Here is a 12,691-nt window from a genome sequence, read left to right on the forward strand (position 1 = left end):
CAAGGATCTGCTTTAGCATGGTTAAAAGTCTTGAGCAAATGCATCCTCAAGAAATGCAAAATATAAAGTCTGCCTGTACAAAAGAGCAGCCTGTACAAAAGAGCAGATGATCTCTAGATTAGTATCTGCGTTATATGTAGAATTAACTGGAGAAAAGTTAGATGATGCTATTGATTTTGAATCAATATTATTAAAAGTTCAATTTTGCGACATATGTCTATTAGAAGAATTTGTTTCTTCTTACATAGGCTATATTTTTGAATTAACTAGCTTAGAGGAAACATTTTTTTGGTTAAAAACAGAAAGGAAAAGATAGAACTAGAGACTTTCTTCAAACTCTTGTTTTAGGAAAAATTGGTACTTTAGCTCGAGCATTATTTTATAGAAAACGAAGAAGATCTATAAAATGCTAGAATCAGAAGACTATGAAGAAACTAATACAATGATGTCAGAGCTCGAAGGAGAATAGTAAGTATGGGGGGTCCTACCAAACTACTATTGAATAAATAATTGAAGGGAATCTTCACTGAACATAAAGAGGAGACGTGTCAACCCTTGTAGCCAAATTGCCAAAAGCCTAGTCTCATCTGTTCGCCACCTCCAGAAGAAACCAAAAGACAAATCATCCCACTTAAGTCACCTCTATAAAAAAACAAGATGCTACCTTCTGGCCACATCCAGAAGAATCGCCACTTAGCCACATCCAGAAGAATCATCACGTTCGTTGTTGTACCATTCTCTTGTTGGGGAATTTACGTCAAAACCCTTAAGACAGCAGAAACGTAGTATAGAGAAAATACACCAAGATTTACGAGGTTCGGCAACTGCCTACGTCCTCGGGAGCCACACAGTTAATTTCTTATTAATCTTAACAAAAAATTACAAAACAGAGTAGATTTCAAACTAAGATCTCTCAATAAATACAATCTTCACTGTAGCTACAGTGAAGATTCCCCTCTTCTTTAATACCCCCTTTAATTTCTTTCACCCCTCTTTAATTCCCTTCTTCTGATTTCTCTTTCAAAATCACGAGAGAGAGAGAGAGAGAGAGCTGGAGAAAAAATCGCGAGAGGAGAGAGGGGTTCCGCCGCCACTGAAAGAACACGAGAAGATGACGAGGAGCATATCATCTCGGGCTTGGGGTTTCCCTTTTATAGGAAAACCCTAGCCAGCTAACGACAGCCTGTCGTGAGCTGTCCTCGAGCTCGCCTGTGAGGAGGCTTCGACCTCGCCTGCAGCTTTTCCTCGCCTGCAAAGATCTCGCCTGATCTCGTAAACTCGCCTGCAGCGCTCAAGAACTTGCCTGTGCTGGATCCGCCTGCCTCGAGCTTGCCTTGAGCGACCTCGCCTGATCGAAACTCGCCCTCGCTCGAGAAGCTCGCCTGAAGTCCACCTCGAGCTCGTCATCGACCTCGCCTACAAGGAGTCGCCTTGCCACGAGTTCGCCGGAGCTCCTCGAGGTTTGGGCTTCACCCAGATCCAACAATCTCCCACTTGGAGTCCAAACCGCCGTCAGCAGGCTATCTCAACAAACATCATCTCCTGTGTGGCTCTGTCCTCATCACCTATGCATGAAGCCCAACTGAAGTTGCGCACAACTCCAGTTTCTGAAATATCACCGCCTTTGTTAACATGTCTGCTGGATTCTTACTTCTTGGAATCTTTTCCAGTTTTAACACGTCATCTTCCAACAGGGATCTGATGAAGTGGTACCGAAGCGTAATATGCTTCGTTCTAGAATGAAATGCGCACTCTAACTATCGCTATGAAAAACATTCTTCTCCTGTTTGAATCCCAGCTTTGTTAACAAACCCTGAAGTCATATCATCTCTTTACTGGCTTCAGCCACTGCAACATACTCAGCTTCTGTAGTAGATAGAGTGACAATCTTCTATATCTGTGACATCCAACTAACAGTTGTAGTTTCGACAGTGAATACGTAGCCGGTGGTGCTTCTTTGGTGATCGACTTCACCTCCAAAGTTTGCATCTACGTACCCTTGTACTTCTACATCTCCCTTACCAAAATACAAACACTTCTGTATGGTGCCTAGTAGATACCTCAGAATCCACTTGACCGCTTCCCAATAAGCTTTTCCTGGATTCGACATAAACCGGCTGACCACTCCTACTGCATGACCAATGTCTGGTCTCGTACAGACCATTGCGTACATCAAACTTTCGATAGCTAAGGCGTAATGGACCTTAGTCATACTCTCTTTCTCTTATTCTGACTGAGGAGATTGATCCTTCGATAGGCGAAAATGGTTGGCCAAGGGTGTGCTCACTGGCTTGGCGTCGCACATGTTGAATCTCTGCAAAACACGGTTGATGTACTCCGTCTGAGATAACTGTAAGAGACCTCTCTTATTATCTCTCGTGATTTGCATTATAAGGATCTTCTTCACAGGACCCAAGTCCTTCATGTCAAACTCCTTTGATAGCTGTAGCTTCAAACTCCTGATATCCTCTATATCTGCACCTGCAACCAACATATCATCAACATACAACAGTAGGATGATATAACTGGATTGATATCTTTTGAAGTAGCAACAGTGATCGGCGTTACACTTCTGGAAACCTTCATTATGCATAAAGCCGTCAAACTTTCTGTACCACTGTCTTGGGGCTTGTTTCAGTCCATACAAGCTTTTCTTGAGTCTGCACACCAGGTTCTTCTTCTTTTCTTCTGAAAAACCTTCTGGCTGGTGCATGTATATCTCCTTTTTTAGATTTCTGTGAAGAAACGTCGTCTTCACATCCAACTGTTCGAGATGAAGATCTTCAATAGCTACAATACTCATCATTGTCCTGATAGTATTTAGCTTCATCACTGGAGCAAAAATATCGGTGTAGTCAATTCCTTCCTTCTGCTGGAATCCTTTGACAACTAGCCGAGCTTTATATCTTCTGGAGCCGTCCTGCTCCTCTTTCACCCGGTACACCCATTTGTTGTGGAGTGTCTTCTTACCCGTAGGTAACTCAGCTAGTTCTCACGTCTGGTTTGAGATGAGAGACTTCATCTCATCTTTCATGCCAAGCTCCTACTTGCTCGTATCTCTATCCTGACAAGCTTCATCATAGCTTTCAGGCTCCCCACCATCTGTCAGTAACAGATAGTTCATATATCTCCTGTTAAGCACAGGAGGTCATGAAGATCTCCTCAAAATCGGAGTTGGTGAGTCAAGCTCTTGCGCACCATCTTGTCCAACAGGCTCTTCTGACTAAGGACCTTCTGCATTGGGTTTTTCTGAGAGGTTACTCGGGACATCATCTGTATCTACAAATATTGGCTCGCTCTCTGAGTCATCTATCTTGTGCATGTCCTTGTATATCATCTTCTCGTTGAATATCACATCTCTACTCCTGATCACCTTTTTATTTTCGTTGTCCCAAATGCGGTAGCCAAACTCATCTTCACCATAGCCGATGAAAGTGCATTTCTTTGACTTGGGATCAAGCTTATTCCTGTTTTGATCACCAATATGCACGTAAGCTATACAACCGAAAATTTTGAGGTGTGAGAGTTTTACCTCCTTTCCGCACCATACCTCCTCTGGTATTATGTGCTCCAATGGAACCGATGGACCTCAGTTGATCAAGTAAGCTGCTGTGTTGACCGTTTCTGCCCAAAATTGCTTCGGTAGGCCTGAATGTACCCAATTGCTTCTGGCTCTCTCTGTCAACGTTCAGTTCATCCGTTCAGCTACACCGTTTTGCTGAGGCGTGTCGGGCACTGTTCTCTCTATTCTGATCCCGTGCTCATAGCAGAACTTCTTGAATCCGGTGTTTTCATACTCACCGTCATTGTCGATCCTAAGCTTCTTTATTCTCAGACCGGTCTTATTCTCGACCATAGCTTTCCATCTCCTGAAAGCTTCAAACACTTCTGATTTATGCTTCAGAAAGTAGACCCACATTTTTTGAGAGTGGTCATCGATAAAAGTCACAAAGAAGTGTTTTTCACCAATGGACGCGATGGTGGTTGATCCCCAAACATCTGAGTGAACGAGCTCTAGCTTCTCTTTCTTGGGGGTTCTGCCACTTGTTTGAAAGCTAACTCTCTTATGCTTTCTAAGTGTGCATTCTTCGCACAAATCCATCTCCACTGACTGCAGTCCTGGGAGTTTTCCATTTGTGTGCATGATTGTCATCCCCTTCTCACTCATATGACCGAGTCTCTGGTGTCACAGCTTTGAAGTCTCATTGTCTGCTGTAACTGAGATCAAACAATGTGTACCTGCTGTCATATACAGGGTACCAGTCTTCTTACCTCAGGCAATCGTCATTGCGTCCTTTGAGATCTTCCAATCATCTCCTGGAAGGTCGTAGTGTATCCTTCACCAGCCAACTGACCTACGGATATTAAATTCTTTCTCAGGTCGGGAATATGCCTGACATTCTTCAGCTCCCATACTGACCTGTTCAACTTAATTTTCACCACACGTTTGCCCACAATAGCACACGGTTGATCATCACCAAGGTATACGTATCTAAGATTTTCGGGAACATACTTCTCGAAGAATTCTTTCTGAGAAGTAGCATGGAACGACGCTCCTGAATCTAATACCTAAGATTCCTCCTTGCTCTTCAAAGAGCATATCAATGCGTCGTCTCCTCCTGAAGTGAAAGTGACATTCACCTCTGTCTTCGCCTCCTTCTCCTTCTGTGTACTCTTACACTGATTCTTGTAATGCCCGGTCTTTCCACAATTCCAACACTCAATAGCCTTCGACTTGTTGCTTGGATTCCTTGAATTGAACCTCCTGTCCTTTAAGCTACATTTGTAGTTTGATTTGCCTCGCCCGTTCCCTCTGGTTGAATTTTTATCTCTTGACTCTGTATGCAATATTGAAGAGGTTGTAGCTTCACCCGACTCTCGCCGTCGGATCTTCTCACTGAGAACCAAATCACGAACGTCGTCGAACTTCAACTTGTTTCCCGACGAGCTACTCATAGTTGTGACTGTAGCGTTCCAACTTTCTGGTAGGGAGGACAAAAGTATTAACGTCCGAACTTCTTCATCAAACTCAATTTCAACTGAACTCAATTGGGTTGTGACCGTGTTGAGTTCATTGAGGTATTATGCTACTGATGCGCCTTCCGTCATTCTCAGATTAAATAACCGCCGCATCAAATGAACTTTGTTCGCGACTGATGGTTTCTCATACATATTTGAGAGTACTGTCATAAGACCCGTCGTAGTCTTCTTCTTCGCTATGTTGAACGCAACATTGCAGGTCAACGTTAATCTGATAACATCGAGGGCTTGTCTGTCTAGAAGGATCTACTTATCCTCCTTCATCGACTCCGGCTTCTTCCCTGATAATGGTTGATACATATTTTTCTGATACAGATAATCCTCTATCTGTATTTTCCAAAATCCGAAATCTATTCCATCAAACTTCTCAAGTCTCATTTTTCCTTCATCTGCGGCCATGGCTCCCACTTGAATCTGACTTCCTCTAGATCGTTTCACGTTCTGATACCAGTTGTTAGGAAATTTACGCCAAAACTCCTAAGACAGCAGAAACGTAGTATAGAGAAAATACACCAAGATTTACGAGGTTCGGCAACTGTCTACGTCATCGGGAGCCACACAGTTAATTTCTTATTAATCTCAACAAGAAATTACAAAACAGAGCAGATCTCAAACTAAGATCTCTCAATAAATACAATCTTCACTGTAGCTACAGTGAAGATTCCCCTCTTCTTTAATCCCTCTTTAATTCTCTTCCTCTGATTTCTCTTTCAAAATCACCAGAGAGAGAGAGAGAGAGTTGGAGAAAAGACGCGAGAGGAGAGAGGAGTCCCGCCGCCTCTGGATTGAACACGAGAAGATGAGGAGAAAAAGCAAAATCATCTCGGGCTTGGGGTTTCCCTTTTATAGGGAAACCCTAGCCAGCTAACGACAGCCTGTCATGAGCTGTCCTCGAGCTCGCCTGTGAGGAGGCTTCGACCTCGCCTGCATCTTTTCCTCGCCTGCAAAGATCTCGCCTGATCTCGTAAACTCGCCTGCAGCGCTCAAGAACTCGCCTGTGCTGGATCCGCCTGTCTCGAGCTTGCCTTGAGCGACCTCGCCTGATCGAAACTCGCCCGCGCTCGAGAAGCTCGCCTGAAGTTCACCTCGAGCTCGCCATCGACCTCGCCTGCAAGGAGTCGCCTTGCCACAAGTTTGCCGGAGCTCCTCGAGGTTTGGGCTTCACCCAGATCCAACATCTCTTGCAACTGTTTTTGCATTAGTTTTCCTTGCCTCTTTGGGAGCGTTCTTCTTTACTTCTTTGGAAATAGATTAGTTAGCAGGGGAGGAATACATGGGAACATTGTACGACCTTAAATGATACTTCAACATTTAAATCTATAACCCCAAAAGATTTTGTTCAGCTATATGAAGTCGGAACAGGAAACACTATTCAACCTAAACTAGTTAATCTTAGACATCTCAAGATAGATAATGATATTCACATTAAAAAAAAACTAAAACCAAAAGTACAAAATAACTGTTATAAAGAGGGACATAATATGATCAAAAGAAAATTTAGCTGCCATTAAGAGAAGATACTTACAAAGAAAGTATAAGATTTCTTTATTTATGTTTCACAACAAGGCTCTGATACCGTAACTGCACACAATATTTTACAAGAACAAACTCTCTCGAAAACACTCAATTTTATTTTATAGTCTCCACTTAATTTTTTTGATATTCCTCTCCTTCTCTCTTCATTCTTATTTATAGAAGTGGCATAGTGGAAGTTCTTCTGGATGTGGCTAAGGGGGTGTTTGGTTCGTTTCCATAAAATAATGGAAATGGAATCCAAGGCAAATAACCATTTCCAAAAAAAATTTTGGATCATGCAGGAATCCATAACTTGTGTTTGGTATAGAATGATGAAGTGAAGAATAGGAAAACATTTCCAAAACTCATGTTTGTTTCATTTCCAAAAAATTTAAGGAGTTGTGAGAGTAATTGATGAGTTGTCAATTAGTTGTCAGATTTCCAGCCCATTTCAGAGCTTTAAAAATGGATTTGGCTTTTCCATAAAGTGTGTTGCCATGTCAGCTTTTAAGAAATGCATTCTTAAAAAAAAAAGTTGAACCAAATGACAGTTTTGGAATCCAAAAATGTCAAAAAACCTACTTTTTGTTCCAAAACTGCATGATTTCCAAAAATTTAACCGAACCAAACACCCCCTAAGTGGCAATTCTTCTAGATATGGCCAACAGGTAGCATTTTTTTTGGTAGATGTGACTTAAGTGGGGATGAGATGACTTTTGCTTTTTTCAGGAGCTGGCGAACAGATGAGACCAGGCTTTTGGTGATTAGGCTAGAAGGGTTGATGTGTCTCCTCTTTATGTATAGTGAAGATTCCCTTTAATTATTTATTCAATAGTAGCTTGGTAGGACCCACCATGCTTACTATTCTCCTCCGAGCTTTGACGCCATATCAGTTTCTTCTTCATTGAGTATTCTGATTCTAGCGTTCTGTAGATCTTCTTCGTTTTCTATAGAATAATGCTCTAGAGCAGAAGTACCTTTCCCCCCCTAACAAATTAAGCACAAAGCCAAATAACATACCTGTTGGCTGTTGCACTTGGTTAAATGTATTTTCTAATGTAGCCTTTTATATATTCTCGTCCTCATTAATTTTCTTGAGTCAGTACCTTTCCTTCTGTTTTATTTTATTCATTTTGTAATTGAACCTGTCAATGTTAATGAGAGGAGAAGTTTAAAGGGAGCTTCTCCATCGAAATCAGAAAATATCTTCATCTCCCAGAGAACTTTGCTGTAAGCAAACTATCATGACCAGCCTGATGCGGTCTACCACTCCAATTCATCTCAAGCATCTTCAAAAGCTTACCAGCCCAACTTCAGCAAATTATACTCTTTTCATCACGTAATTCAAATCGTAGATCATTGAGTTGAAGAATTCTCGCACAACTCCGAGGAGATGAGCAATTGTCTCCGGCAGAGGCTTCTGATAGACTGTCTTTATCAGGTAACCGAGGTCATACAGCCCGCGAAATGTTATAGACTTCAGCCCTTCACATCATCCTATTAGTTTCCCTACCAGCACCTTCGTTAGAATGTTTGCACGAACATCATCTTTGCGATCGAAGTCCAGTCTCCTTCTCAGAAATTCGATGGAGGCTTTTGAGCAATTATCTTTGTCAGGATAAAAAAATCGCTCAAATTGAATTACCAAGAAAAAAGGCTAGCCATTAGAGAGTGTAGCCCCTAACTGAAGCAACTTCATATTGTCGACGTTGTACTCGAGAGAGCTGTAGATGTCTTCTTTGGAAGTACCGCGAGGAGCCAACTTCAGCAAACCAGGAAACTCTGCATCGAGGAAGACAAAGTTGCACGACTTGTGAAGTGCTGAAATGAGGCCGAGTCCTTCGATGCAGATTTTGGCGCCATACTTCTCGGACTCGTTGAGAAATTTTGGCCATTGATTATTGTATAGAGAAGATAAATTACGATGTGATTATAACAGCAACTGTTCTGCTACGTTTTATAGGTAAATGCTTCATAGGTTTTGGTTCTGCAACTTGTAACATAGCTCATGTAAGTTTCATTCCAATTCACCATGTAGCTCCTACAATAATGCATCCACTCAACTCCACTTTAATTATCTATGTTAAACTTGCTCACATGTAAATGCCTTTGTAATTGGAAAAATAAATGCCAAATAATTTAATATTGATTCCTCCTTTGACCAGAGAGGGTGTATATGAAAAAATAAATAAATAAATGAATCTACTGAATTGTACGTTAACAGGTCATGAGGTATTTAGTACGAGAGGCATTATGGTTTTAGCACATATAATGCATGCATATCGAAACATGAAGCATCTTAAGCTCATGGTGACTTTTCACGATTATGAGTTTTTATTTAATTTTTCTTTATATTTTTATCTTAAAAGGCTACGAAGGAAGGAGTGGACGCAAGATTACACAAGCATAATTATTAAATGGTAACTAAGTAAGTTGTTTTACCCTCTATTGAAGTTGAAAATCTAAGAAAAATTTAGAATTTTCAGGAAGTAGAAGATTGAGCGCTATTAAATATAAAGGGCCGGGCAAAATTATTTTAGGGAACACATCCCCGGATAATTGGTGTATGCGTAGCAAATACTTAATCCACATATATACAATAAGTTAGAAAACAATTTAGATTTTCAATCTTGTTGGGCGCAGAGACACGCCCACCGCCGCAGAAGCGATATGTCCTGAGATAGAGCCCTGACTTTTGTTTTGATAAAAGTGCAAGTCAAACTCGATATCTGTGTTTCGCGAAGGAAACCCAGACTCAGTAGCGAAATATCTCAGCGAAGTGAGATATCCACTCTTCCTCTCATCAGTGCAAGGACTGAACTATCGAGGGCACCTGCAAGTAAAACAAATAGTTATGACAATACAAACACGAGATTTACATGGTTCGGCAAATTGGCCTACGTCCACGGGAGGGGATTTTCACTATGAGGAGAATACCAAACTTTACAAGTTCTCTCTCAACTCACTCTTTCTTTTCTTTCAAAGAAACTCACACAACCCACTTAGTATTTTATCCACACTAATTTTTCCCCACACTTAAAATACCTTCACCTCTTCTCTATTTATAGGAAACCAAAAGGGGGGGAAAGCAGAAGAAGTGGCAGGCTCTCACAGCGGGAAAAGAAGCACGCGCGGGAAGAAAAGATTCAGCGGGAAAAATCCCGCGCTTGAGCTCAACGCACGGAACCACGACCTCGTGCTGTCCTCGACCGCGACGTCGGCTTGGCAAGCGGCGCACGAACTCGAGCCCACGAGTTCTTCGTGGCCGCACAAAGGGGAAGCGGCGGGGTGGGCCCCCATGTCCCCCACGATCACAATTCTCCACCTCGTACATCATTTGATAAACCTCAAATTTTGGACGAACACCAGAAGAATTGGGCATATCAACACGGGGTGATATGAAGCAAGTCCAAGCAATGCTGGAACTTGCTGCCTGTGACCACCTTGATTAACATGTCCGCAGGATTCTCATTCGTATGCACCTTCATGAGAGAAATATCGCCTTCCTCTATGACATCCATCACAAAATGATACCTGACGTCGATATGCTTGGTACGAGCATGGTGAACTTGATTCTTCGCCAAGTGAATCGCACTCTGACTATCGCACCACAAGTTCACGCTTTCCTGCTCGATCCCCAAGTCATCTAGAAGACCCCACAGCCACAATGATTCCTTCACTCCCTCTGTCATAGCCATGTACTCGGCCTCTGTTGTAGAAAGTGTCACTGTAGCCTGCAACATCGATCGCCAACTAACTGGAGCCCCATGTATCTTGAATATATAACCAGTAGTAGATCGCCGTCTATCTAGATCTCCCGCATAATCTGAGTCCACATACCCGTCGATCTGACATGTATCTCCACCAAAACACAGACCCGTATCCGCGGTACCTTTCAAGTACCTCAGGACCTATTTCACTGCTTCTCAGTGCGCCTTTCCCGGATTCGCCATGAATCTGCTGACCACACTAACCGCCTGTGAAATATCAGGGCGTTTACACACCATTGCGTACATTAAGCTGCCAACTGCACTAGCATAAGGGACACGATCCATGTGTGCCTTATCTTCCGCTGTAGTAGGAGATTGTTTACCTAAAAGCCTAAAGTGTGGAGCCAATTGGATCACCACCGACTTTGCATTTTGCATCCCGAACCTCGCGATCCCCCGCTCTATGTAGCTCTTCTGACTCAAGAACAATCGCCGATTCGCCCACTCTCTTCTAATCTCCATACCCAGTATTTTCCTAGCAGCGCTTATGTCCTTCATCTCGAACTCATTGCTAAGTTGAGATTTCAGCTTATCTATCTCCACCTTGTTCTTCGATGCAATAAGCATGTCATCCACATACAACAGGAGATAGATATAATCACTTCCACGAAGCTTCCGAATGTAAACACAACAATCATAGTCATTTCGGGAAAACCCATGCTTCAGCATGAAGGAGTCAAAACGCTTGTACCACTGCCGAGGAGATTGCTTCAATCCATAGAGTGACTTCCTCAATCGATATACATGATGCTCCTTATCCTTAACCTTGTAGCCCTCAGGTTGATGCATATAGATCTCTTCATCCAAGTCTCCATGCAAGAAGGCCGTCTTTACATCGAGTTGTTCTAGCTCAAGATCACCATGAGCAACAATACTCAACAGCACCCGAATAGAGGTGTGTTTCACCACAGGAAAAAATATCTCATTGTAATCCACACCCTCTCTTTATGCAAACCCCTTAGCCACTAGCCTCGGCTTGTACCTCGTACCACCGAGGTCTGAAGGATCTTCCTTTCTTTTATACAGTCACTTACAACCAATAGCTTTTCTTCCTACGGGCAATGGGACCACCTCCCATGTTTGGTTCTTCCGGAGAGATTCCATCTCCTCCTCCATCGCAGCCAACCAACTCTCACTATTCTTGTCTCGAATAGCTTCCTTGAAGGAGCCCGGCTCATCTTCCTCCACCGAGAGTGCGTACTCAACCAAATTAACATGTCCATAGTGCTTCAGGGGTTGATCAGCCCCCAGCTTCTGTACCTTCTTGTATACTCGCATTGGCCTAGTGGAAGCCAAGCTATCCTCGAGCTGCTATTGTTGTAGTGCCTGTGTATTCTCCTGCTGAACCTCCTCCTGCTCAAGCTCATCATCTACCTGACTTTCCACTTGAACACGACTAGAACCTGGTTGGTCTTTAGGTTCTATCTCAATAACCTGGGACTCGGGAGTCCCAACAGTCTCAACACCACCATCTTTGGGCACCCTAGCAATCATGGACTTCTCATCAAAGGTAACGTCCCTGCTGATCACGAACTTCGAATCTTCTGTACACCAAAGGCGGTAGCCTTTTACGCCATTTGCATACCCCAAGAAAATTATCTTCTTGGCCCTCGCGTCAAGTTTTCCCTCATTGACGTGAAAGTAGGCGGTACTCTCGAAGATTCGGAGCCTCTCATAATCTGCATGCTCCCCTGACCACACCCGATAGGGTGTATCACCGTCCAATATCGAATGTGAAGATCGATTCACTATATAGCAAGCTGTAGCAATCGACTCTGTCTACTATTCTTTCCCCAAATCAGTATAAGATCGCATACTCACTGCTTTCTCCCGCAGTGTTCGGTTCAGTCTCTCCCTACCCCATTTTGCTGTGGTGTAGACCTAACTGTCCAGTGTCTGGAAATCCCTTCCTGATCACAGAACTCCTTAAAATCACCGTCTGTATACTCTGTACCGTTATCAGATCTCAGTGTCTTCAATTTCTTTCCTGTCCTGTTCTCAACCATCGCCTTCCACTTCTTGAATGTCTCAAATACCTCATTCTTATGCTTCAGGAAATAAACCTAAGCATACCTCAAATGATCATCTATGAATGAGACAAAATATTTGGAACCACCATTGGAAGTTGTCGAAGCCGGACCCCAAACATCCGTGTGCACATAATCTAGTATCCCTCTGTTCTTGTGATTGCTCCTCAGAAACTGGACCCTGTGCGCCTTTCCATACACACAATCCTCGTAAAAATCCATGCAAGGTTTCTTTAGATTCTTTAGCAAACCCTCTTTACCAAGCAGATCCAGACCCTTCTCTGACATGTGCCCAAGCCGCCTATGCCATAACCGTGTGTGCTCACATGGGTCTCCACC

The sequence above is a fragment of the Asparagus officinalis genome, chromosome 3, assembly GCF_001876935.1.
Source record: "Asparagus officinalis chromosome 3, Aspof.V1, whole genome shotgun sequence".
Classification (NCBI taxonomy): domain Eukaryota; kingdom Viridiplantae; phylum Streptophyta; class Magnoliopsida; order Asparagales; family Asparagaceae; genus Asparagus; species Asparagus officinalis.